Here is a 12,427-nt window from a genome sequence, read left to right as displayed (position 1 = left end):
ACGTATACGTAGCGCCTTTGTGGGTCAATGTTGTTAATGGAGCAGCTATCGAAGAAAAGCCTTGGATAAATCGTCGATAATATCTGGCTAATCCTAGAAAGCTTCGAATCTCTGTGGGACTTTTCGGACATTCCCACTTCATCACAGCCTCGGTCTTTGTGGGGTCAACCATTATCCCTTCTTGGTTAACCACGTGACCCAAGAACTGGACTTCTCGTATCCAAAAGTCGCATTTGGAGAACTTAGCGTAAAGCTTCTCCTTTTTTAACACTTCCAACACTTCCCGTAGATGCTTGCCATGCTCCTCTTAGCTTTTCGAGTATATCAAAATGTCTTCGATGAACACTATCACAAATTTATTGAGGAATGGTTTACAAATCATGTTCATCAAATCCATGAATGTTGCTGGAGCATTGGTAGTCCAAATGACATAACCAAGAACTCATAGTGTCCATATCTCGTTCTAAATGCAGTCTTCTCAATATCCTGCTCTCTTACCTTCAGCTGATGATATCCTGACCTAAGATCGATCTTTGAGAAGTAGCTCGAACCTTGCAGCTGATCGAATAGGTCATCAATCCTCGGTAATGGATACTTGTTCTTCACGGTTGCCTTATTCAGCTCTCGGTAGTCTATGCACATCCTCATTCTTCCGTCCTTCTTCTTCACGAATAACACCGGAGCTCCCCAGGGTGATGAACTAGGTCGAATGAAACCGTTGTCCAACAGCTCTTGAAGTTGCGTCATAAGCTTCTTCATCTCCGTCGGTGCTAATCGGTAAGGTGCCTTTGCTATCGGCGTTGTTCCTTGTAACAAGTCTATCCGAAACTCCACTTGCCTATCAGGTGGTAATCCGGGAAGATCTTTGGGAAAGACTTCCGGATAATCGCACAGAACCGGTATATTCTGCACCTTTTTCTTTTTCTTCTTAGCATCAATTACGAATGCCAAGTATGATGCACATCCTTAGGACAAACATTTCCTGGCTTTCATCAGGGAGATGATTCTAGAATTCACTCTGCGTTTGTCCCCGTATACCATAAATGACTCCTTTCCAGGGGGATTTACCCTAACTATCTTCTTTCGGCATAATATCTCGGCATCGTTGGCGCTAAGCCAATCCATATCCAAAACGATGTCGAAACCGTTTAACTCTATGGGTAATAGCTCCTCATGGAATTCGTTTCCGTTTAGGTCGATGACTACATTCTTAATACGATTACTAACAGGTATGAACTAGCCACTGGCAACTTCTACAATTAGGGCATTATCAAGTTTTTCTACAGGCAATGCTAATTTCCCACCAAATTTATGCGACACAAAGGAGTAGTGCGCACCCGAATCAAATAGTATATTGGCAGGCAAACCATTTACAAGAAAAGTACCTGAAGCGACGTCTGCTACCTCCTTCGCAGCCTCGAGCGTCATCTGGAAGGCTCTCGCCTTCGGCTTCGGTGGTATGTTGGGCCTTCCCGCATCTTTCTTCTTTGGGCAATCCTTAGCAATATGCCCTTCTTCACAGCACTCGTAGCACACCCTCTTGTTGATGATGCACTCATTGGCATAGTGCCCCGTTTTCCCACACTTGTAGCAGGTTACTTCCTCGCTACATTTTCCTGAGTGCTTCTTCTTGCACTTCTCGCACCATTTCAATTCATTTCCTCCTCCTACGAGCTTCTTTGAACCGAACTTGCTCTTCTTTTTGTTCGGTTTAGGAGACCCTTCAAATTTCCTCTTCTTGCCAACCTCAACTTTGCTGGCAGCTCTTCCCTTAATCATATCCTCCACAGACTTGGCAGCCCAGATAGCTGCCTCCATAGTAGGTGCCTGACGCACTGGCACCGCGTACTCCCATGGAAGTCCCTTTGCGTACTTATCGATTTTCGTCAGCTCATCCGGAACAAGACGCAAGGCAAACTCCATCTTTTCTGTGAAGTTGTTCGTGTATTCATCGATTGACATGCTTCCCTTCTTCAGGGTTAGAAACTGTTTCTCTAGCTCGAGCAGGTTTTGAGCTGAGCAGTACTTTCGTTTAAATTGCACCAGAAATTATGCCCATGTTAGTTGCAGGGGCTCGTTGGGGCTTAAAGTCTTCCCTAAGGTATTCCACCAACGTACAACGCCTCCTTGAAACTGACGCACTGCAAACGTGGTCTGTAGTTTTCCTCTACAACCTCACGTCATGAAGGCTAACTCCATCTCTGAGATCCAATCCATGACCCCGATTGGATCTTCCTTTCCCGTGAAAGTCGATGGCTTGCAAGTCAGAAAATCCTTGTACTTGCATCCATTTCTCTCGACTCCATCATCTTGGTTGTTTTGTTGAACTATTGGTGGGTTGGCTTGACCAACAGTCCCACTATAGTTTCCCTCCTCATTCTGCCCTTCGTTCAACTCGGGCTGTTCGATCTGAATAGTCGCTTCCTCTCAATTTTGCTGGAGCAAACGTCTGTTTTCCTCCATTTGACGATCCAACATCGCCTGGATCATCGCTTGCACTCCGGCCATCGTTATTGGCTCAGCAACGGCTTCCACAACTGGTATTTGCTCAATCACTGGGGGTTGGTTTATGTTCCCATTTGCATTCACGTTTCTGCTACGGGTCCTTGCGATCTTGATCTATACACCAAATAAGGTGAATTTAGATCTTTATTTAGGACTGATGTTCAAATCATCCATATCTCTCCGAAACGTTTACAAACTAGTTCTAATATCGTAGTCGTACGTTTAGAAACCTAAACATATAAGGTTTCCAAATCGGGTCGGCAACAGACCATAGATCCGAACAAATAATAGCATGTCAGGCACAAAGCATTTAGCACATAAAAGCATTTTAAGCATAATTCCTAAAATAAGCTAGTGCTCACACCTCACAATCATCGCTTAGCATTCTAAGTTTAAGTCTAGAAATCCTACAAATTCCTAGTTCACTTAAACTAATGCTCTGATACCAACTGTGACATCCCCATTTTCACGGCCAAAAAAGACCGATTTTGTTTATGCTTTGTTTAAAAATCAGAGTACTCTTTTAAATAAAAGTGTTGCGGAATTTGTCCCAAAACAAAATATGATAAAGATTTATCAACAGCATTTCCATAGGAATGTATTTCGTTAAAAAGACTCGGGATGTCATGTTCGATACAGATCATAAGCATAAACAATACATCATTGGCCTTACTACATTATTCCGTATTTACAGGCCTAAAATCCATTAATCTCTCATCCCAAGACATCACATCTATGCCCATGCGCCACTACCTGTAATACAAGAAACTGAGTGGGCCAGGCTTGGGAGCCTGGTGAGAACATAGGGTTTTCAACCCACAACAAATAAGTTTATTAACTTTATCAAACCAAACAACCCAATTACCCATTCCAGTTATCCTCACTTTACGTCCCTAAAACATCTAACACAAGGGACCTAGTCTAAGGACTTTCATCGGGATGGACACTACTGCTAAGGGGATTCCTCAACATTAAATTTCCTTAAGGCAACCATGTGGGGGATGGAGTACACCTGGTGAGCACACAGTTCAAATAAACACCTACAGGTTACGAGCCTGCTAACGTTCCACTAGACTGTCTAGAATAGTCTGTGGTCGTCATCTATACTCCGCTGGATGACTGGATCATCAATAACATCTATAACGAGGCCTCTCATTATTTTATTTTGTCACACAACAACTATTACATCTACCCATGTTTTACCCAACACACTTTGTAGATATAAAATACATATACAATTTAAATCATTGAAAACATGTATAAAACGTTCATCCAACATAGATAGCAAGTATTCAGATAATATACACACATAGCACGTAATTTATATAAAATACTTCATATCTATGTGTAAGCTGAAAGTAACTATGCACTCACTGGAAAGGTGGTGACTCAGCACTCGGACAACGCTTCGATACCCTCAAAACAATTTTCCTTCGATAAAACCTAGTACCAATAACACTAGGGTTTAGTCTAACGATAACCGCGACAAATTAATAGTCTGACTATTATAAGCGTTAAATAACACTCAATATAACTCATAATAATAGCCTAAACAATTATTTTAAGGACCTGATAACATTACTATAATTATTTGAAAGCTATATTAAAAATTGCGTAAGCTTAGCTCACTTACAACGGATTTTAAAGAAAACCGGGCTTTATTTGGAGCAGCGTTTCGAAATCGAAAGACACTTTTTCTCGGGACTCTGGGAGCCTCGGGGCTTCCTTAGGGTGCTAGGGGTTCACCTAGACTTTAGGGAGGGTTAAAACCCTTAGAGAGAGAAAGAAATTTAGAGAGAGAAAGAATTTGGTGTGAAAAAGTCGGAGACCCTCGCAGGTATTTATAGGCGCGAAGCCTCTCGGATTACATTGGGCGTCGGGCAGGACTACGCTGGGCGTAGTTCAGATAAGCCTCCAGCTCGCATCCAGCTGTTACCCACTTCGCATCGGATGGATAAGGTCGAGGGTACGGTGGGCGTACCAACCTCGGACTTGGGGCGTAATTGCGAAGACTACGTGGCACAAATCCGAAGCGGCTACTGATCTGCGATGGACGGTCTAGATCGCTGCCACATCAGCGCTTCTCTTCATCAGCTTCGTAATTTTGGATCCAAACTTCAAAAATTCATATCTTTCGCATAGGAGCTCCGTTTATGACGTTCTTTATATCCACGCAAAGGCGGGAACATACTCTACAACTTTCGTTTAGACTCCGTTGGCTAATTTTACTTTATTTTAAAATTTTATATTATTAACAGGCCAGGACAGGATTGGTCTTTTAAATTCTCATAACTTCTTCATATGATGTCCGTTTTCGCCCATCTTTTTCTCGTTACGCTAATCTTAATGAGATCTTCGATTTTCGTTCAGGTCGTGTCGGCTAAAAACTGCTCGATCTAATATTCAAATTTCGGGCTGTACACTACTAATCCGAAACTTTGAAAAATCATAACTTCTTCATACGAAGTCAAATTTGGGCGTTCTTTTTATCGACGCTCTTATTTTACCATATTCTACGACTTACGTTAGATCACTAAGACTAAATCTCTCTGTATCATAAATTCACTATTTACGCTTCCCGGTATCGTGCCAGTTCTGTCGCGAAGCTTCGACGAGTCATAACTTCTTCGTTATAACTCGGATTTCGGCGTTCTTTATATCTCTGGAATCCTTGTTTTGACCACTACAACTTTATATAAAGATATCGGGCTTATCTCACACTTTAATTCACATAATGCTCAAACATTTCATCTTTATTACTTCAAAAGAGTTACAATAGTTGACCTAGACTATTACATTGTCAAAAATGCTTAGTCGTAAAACCCGAGCGTTACAGTTTTCATAATCATTAAGATGATCATAAAACACGATACTAAACTACTCTCATTTCCTTTCAGATTGGAGAAACCTTTTATCTTTCTGCCTAATTTGATTCTTCTTATTCGTTATGTTATACGTTGAAACTTTTTCAATGATTTAGAATCACACTTAGTCTTGTAAGCATAACCATATTTACCAAACTTTTAGTAAATCATAATGAATAGTCTTATTGTTCTTTGTGGGGGACCTGACCTGCGCACAATGATGTGTACTAGATTCCTTAGTCCTTCACTTGACTCACATATACATGTGACCAAGGAATTAGTATTAATTTCCCAAAGATGAAGGTTCTCATTCTATATACAATACAAGTTGCATGATTCTAAGTTTCTGTCCAAATGAAACTTGTTGATGAGAATCTTTCCTTATTTCGTAAATTTAGACACTACCACAAACGAAAGAATCAAATCCATTTTCAACATTGCTAATAATAGAAACATACAAACATCAATTTTTACAAATGTCATTACAAGGATATATAAAACAAGATAAAATCAAAATTTTATTTATTTATAAAATGCGGAAAAGTTTTTCCTTACAATGCAATTACAAATGAAAACTATGTTACTAAATATTTCTAAGCAATCTATCATAACTCCTAAGCAGCAACTCAAAAATCCGATCATCGAATCAGGCGATCAAAATCCATCTCTCTGTGATCAGACTCATCATGCTCTTTCCTTTAAGCTTCCTTTCTTTTCTTCGATCCAACAAAACATCAAAATGTAATTACATTACATCATGTATTAAGAATATCCAAATAGAAACTTAATAGAGTTAGACAGTGGACTTACCTGAAGTAGAGTCAAACATTTTGACTTTACCATGATTGTGGTCCTTTAGGTAGATACGACAGCTTCGCAACTAATGCCCCTTCTCTTGGCAATAAAAGAAAACGGACTCTTTCAGAATGGTACATGGGACAATATCAGACTTAGCCTTTCCCTTTCCCTTGGAAAGAGAAATCTTTTTCTGGACTTCCAATGTTTCCATTGTCATTGTTCATGGAAGTTTGGGGAGTAGATCTTCCAATCAAATTTGCTTTACCAGTGCGCCAAATCATTCCTGATTCAACAGCAATTAGCAAATAGGTAAGATCGATAAGGGACATGTGGCAGTCTGTCAAATAGTAATCTTTAATGAACTCGCTATTGTTGGGTTTTGAGAACTATAACACTCATATGGTGCACATGCAATCCTAAATGCTTTGGATCTATGTTTTCTCTAATTATACATGTATTTTCAATTTTTCCAAAGCATTCTCCCTAGCTAGCGTACAATTGAAGCTATATAATATAAACTTAGTTTGGATGCTTACCTCTTGAGTAGGGTAGAGTTCTCGACCTTTGAAAGCTTGAGCACCTCAAGTGTGATGCCTCTATTGGTTCAAAAACACCAATATGCAAGAGGAGGCTTAAGAGAATAGGTTACTAGCACAAAATCAACTTCAACCTCTTGGAAAGTAAGTGGCAACCGATTTTGGCTCTAGGAGGGGCTTATTTATAGTGTTGCACATGCTAGAGTTACACTTTGTAACCCTAATGACCCATAACTTTCCACATTCTCATGCTCCATGGATTTAACCTCCATGGACAATCCATGGATTAGTTTAGCCCATCTACATAATCATGGATCATTAGCCCACACTACAAGAATAATTGATTTACATAATCAATCCCTATATATTTAATTAGTCTATTTTGACCACAAAATTAATTCTTGATCAATACTATTTAAATATGATTTCATATTAATATATTATAATTGTAATATATTAATAAACTTTAAATAATCTTATTCTCAAAATCCATCCTATCAAATTGCACTGGTGAATGCAACCCCAAAAGGACCATGCTACAATCGGTTCAAGTACATCCCAGTTATAGTTATGGGCTTAGACATCAAATCCAACAACTATATGACTTAGGAAGCGACTGAATAATCAAGTCAACATCCAACTTTCTCGACACAACGACTCCTAACATTCCCAGCTTATCAATGTGAGACTTCATCTCCAAGACATGCGCATACACAGACCTTCCATCTTGGTGTTTGCTAGCTAATAGGGTTTGAGTGACCTTGAACTTTTCAAGTCTTTGAACATGTGGGTTAAGGAGAATTATTGGAGGAGGTGGAGGAAGTGAAACATGATATCCATTTTGTGACACCAGTCAAATTTTGGTCAAAAATTTATTGATCTATAATCATAATTGGGATGAACCAAGTGGTAGAGTTTGTAACAAGGTTTCCAAAAATATAAAGAACACTGAATCCGAGTTATAACGAAGAAGTTATGACCAATCGAAAATCCATGATAAAACCGGCAAAACACTGTTCAGTGTAAAAAAAGCAAATTTTCAATAAAAGGCTTTTTAGATTTAACAATCTAAATAAAAGTTGTAGAATATGTTAAATCGAGAACGTTCATAAAAAGAACGTCAAAATCTGACTTCGTGTGAGGAAGTTATGATTTTTCGAAGTTTCGGTTTAGCAGTAGACAACTAAAAATTCGAAATATAAATCGATCGATATTTAGCCGACGCAACCTAAACGAGAATCGAAGGTCTCATCAAAGTAGCACAACGGTAAAAAGACAGACGAAAACGGACGTCGGATGAAGAAGTTATGAATTTTTAACGGATTTTCCTGTCCCGGTCTGTTAAAAATAATAATATTAAAAATAAATTCAAAATTAGCCAAAGAAGTCTAAACGAAAGTCGTAGAGTATAATTTTACCTACGCGTGCATATAAAGAACGTCAAAAAGAGAGTTCGTATGCAAAAGTTATGAATTTTAGAAGTTTTTGGCTCAAAAACCGAGAAAAATCGCATAGTCATTATTCTGCCACGTCACCCTCGCATGCGAGACAGCCACGTGTCATCTTCGGGTTGGAACGCAAATCTCCGTGTCACCATCGGATTGGACCGCAGCTACGGTCCAATAAGAAGCCTATACCTTCGCATCGGACACCCCTTTCGCATGCGTGGCCTTCTCCTATTGGACCGAAGTCCGGTCCACAAAGAAGCTGACATGTCCGAAGCCTCGCCTCGTGTACCACCCTCCTTCCGACGTGTGTGCTGCTGACTCCTCGCCCTCGCCACCTGTCTTCTTCGGACCGCACCCTCGCACCCCTATATAAAGGGTGCAAGACTTCTCGGATTTGAGAGGTTTTTCACCCCAAATTTCACCATTTTTCACCTTTTCACCCCCTCGACTTTCTCACGACCCCCCGAAGGCCCCGATATCACATCTAAAGCCCGAAGTAATCCCCGGAGCCCCGGAATTCTCGAGAATTCATCCTCTCTCCTGTCGAAACTCTGCCCGATTTAAGCCGGTTTTTTGTCAAACAAACTATTTTCCGGGAAACGAAACACTGCTCGAATTACCACCTATCAAGGTGAGTTCATACCCCTATAATTTACATTTTTAATGGTTTCTAAATGATTTTTAGGGGGGGATACAAGTTTAACACAATATTAAATTGTGTTAATAACTGTATGTGATAATAATCACGCAAATAGTTTCCGTATGCTTTCAAGAATTCCCAAATACATCCAAAATGACTTAAAGCCATGTTAAATCTATAAAGTCATGTAAACTCCATTAAATTCTTTGAAAAATGTTTTATAAACTATTTCAAATTATAAATGCCAAAAATCATGTTTATATATGTATAAATATATAAAGAAGATTTGAAGGGCTTAGGACTAATGAATTATCTTATTTCCTTTTCCTTGTTTGGATGTGGAGTTAAGGTTGTGTTATTTGTCCGAAGGTCGTTTCGTTCTTAATTATATATATATATATATATATATATATATATATATATATATATATATATATATATATATATATATTATACATATATGAGTACAAAAGGTTACTCCTTTTGGTATCACCACCTTTGTATCAGGCTGAGTAAATGTGTTCATCCGTGAGAAATCATGCTAATTAGATTAGAGCATATAAATTATAATTGGTATAATTTATGATTCAAAACTAAATATACAAGTATGATTCACGACTGTATACTTTCCAAGGAAATTACTAACAATTCATTTATCTATACCAGGATATGTATAATGCCTTTAATATACGAATAATATATTAAAGAAGTAAAGATACATCATACAGGGTTTGCATTAACAAAGGTACGATGCAGAGTACCAAGGTTAGCAATCACGGGGTAATAATACATCATACCGGGTTTTGCATTAACAAAGGTACAATACAGAGTACCAGGGTTAGCAATCACGGGGTAATAATACATCATACCGTGTTTGCATTAACAAAGGTACGATACATAGTACCAGGGTTAGCAATCACGGGGTAATAATACATCGTAAATCTCGTTGAAACAATAAATTTTTGAGACCCTTCACGGTGTACTTATCTAAGTACAACTTTAAGTCCTGACCTATTAACCAGAATATCTTGTAGGGAGAGCGTGAATTTGTGTATAGATCTATATGGGACTGACAATCCCGCACCTCTACTGTTCACTACAGTTTGGCCGGCAGGCCTAGGGTGTCAAATATCATTCCATTCCGACGCCTGAAGAACGTCGCCGCAGGCATATCAGTCATATTAGTATGGTTAATAGAACTCACATGGATAAAACAATGAGTGAATTACTAGGTAATATACTTCTCTTAAAACAGTAAGAAAAGATAACTACATCCCCACCAAATATACCTTCTGTAGTTTTTACATACAGTAAAAGCTACGTATCATGAAATCAAGTATGGTAAATATACTTGTACTTTTGTTTTTGAACATTTAAAACCAGAAGGTAGTATTATGGATAATATAATATTTTCCAGGTTTTTACCATAGAACATATATAACTAAGAATACTTTTACAAATGAAACGGTTTATGGAATTAAACCACTCTTTCAAAAGAAACGGTTATGGGATTAAACCACTTTTACAAATGGAACGGTTATGGGATTAAACCACTTTTACAAATGAAACGGGTTATGGAATTAAACCACTTATCAAATGAAACTTAGTCATTCAATCTCTGCAAACTAGTATAACATAAAAGACCTTTAGTGGTTAATTCTATAAGTCCTTAGTGGTTAATTCTATAAGTCCTTTAGTGGTTAATTCTATTGAGGTTATCAGTTTATCAGCTCAGGAAATATAGGATTTTCTGGAGGAACCAGTGAACTTTTCCAAAGAACCTAGAGTATACTTAACAGAACTAAAATACTTATGAACTCACCAGCTTAAATGCTGATCTACTCTTTTCAAATAACTTGTATTCTCAGGAATCCAGTAGACAGGTACACTCCCGAAGCTCTTGAGAAGACTACCTAGTACCGTACCGCGACTCTTGTCTTCTACTGTACCTACTTTGGTGTTGGAATATGTATTGTTTAAACACTTATGTAAAACCTATACTTATTAATGCAATGGTTGTTTGTACTTGGATTACTATATTGCATGTGTTGTGATACTTACATGAAGTCCTCCACCCCCGAACGTTTCTGCCGTTTTGGTTTGGGGGTGTGACAGATTGGTATCAGAGCATTGTTTATAGTGAACTCAGTATATCAGTCATAAAGGATATACAACTATAAACCCATTGGGATAAAAACACTGTGACCAAGAGTTATACTTTAAAAATATAACAATATTTTATAAAAGTATAAGTACATGTAAAATATATATACTAGAATGAGTAACACAAGAGAAACAAATCAAAAGTATTTGGATGTTGAACATTACAGTTAAACCTAGACAATTATGTAATCATATATGGGATCAATATAGCCTGATCAACTATATTCATATGAGATATGACCAACATGTGTTTGGGAGTAATTGTATTGTTGCAACAAGTCTAAAACTTACCTAGGTACCAGATGAATTGTAGAACCAAACACAAAGGTTAAAATACTATAAGAGTATTTTAGGATGCTATAACAAGAAAACTGAAAACTTATCAACTTCTAATATCTGGAAGTCCAAGAATCAAATACCATGGAAGTATTTTAAATAAACTTTTGGGAAATGTTAAAAAGATCTTTTCTGATAAGTCTATAAGTACTAAGTGGATACGTTAAGGTTATATATAGCCGAAATTTTATAGACTTAGAATAGGTGATTTTCACACTACTTCCTTTTCCTTGTTTGGATGTGGTTTTAGAGTAGGATTACTTATTCGAAGGTCTATTTGATCTGGATTATATATAATCGGTACACACCATGTGATTATAGGAGGACCAGGAAGGATCACCTTTGTAAAAGTTTAAATTTTCTCATAGATTCTTTAGACATTCCCATTCTAGTATAAACCCCTTAGATAAATACTCTAGAAATCAATAGAAGATTCAAGGAGGATCCAAAAGAATTTCATTAGGAGAATTCCGAGAGAGAAACAAATGAGAAGTAAAGAAACTATAGAAATCATTTAGTGCCCTTACCCTATTAAGGACACCAATGAGAGATTCGCATGAACTTCCAAGATTCAAAATCTTCATTACGAAGCAATGGGGTCCAGGGTCAGAATCGGAAGTAAGACAGCTCGAGAAGTCAATACAAAGGAGAAAAACACCGTATAGATACCAGGAGAGAATAAATCAATACCAGGAGAGAATAAAATGGAGAACAAAGGGAAAACCACACATGATTCATGTGAAGAGTTTGAGCACCATTTCATCTAAGTAATAACTAGTAAATCGGTTCAACCTAGTGAGTTAGTGATTTCATTGCTCACATTAGGTTTAGAGCTTATCCTATTTTCCTGTCATAGCTAATCACGGAATCTTAATTGATGGTGATTACTTCTCAAATTCATAAGTCTATGTAGACACTGTTATGAATTGTTTTCAAATATTTTCGAAAATTGGGAAACGATATCCACCAAGCAAAGGTAACTTAGTTCGGATGATACTCGGTTCCTAACCATTCTAGAAACTTAACTATATTCCTTACCAGGACTGCATCATAGGGATGCAGGTCGAATCATTAAGAACAATATAACAAAACGAAAGATTAATACGTAGATACAAATGGTTAGAATACATCTAGAGA

Source organism: Lactuca serriola, chromosome 8 (genome assembly GCF_051521515.1).
Source record: "Lactuca serriola cultivar US96UC23 chromosome 8, Lser_US96UC23_V15, whole genome shotgun sequence".
NCBI classification, from domain to species: Eukaryota; Viridiplantae; Streptophyta; class Magnoliopsida; order Asterales; family Asteraceae; genus Lactuca; species Lactuca serriola.
The sequence above is the reverse complement of the archived record's forward strand: the minus strand, read 5'-3'. Positions refer to the sequence as shown.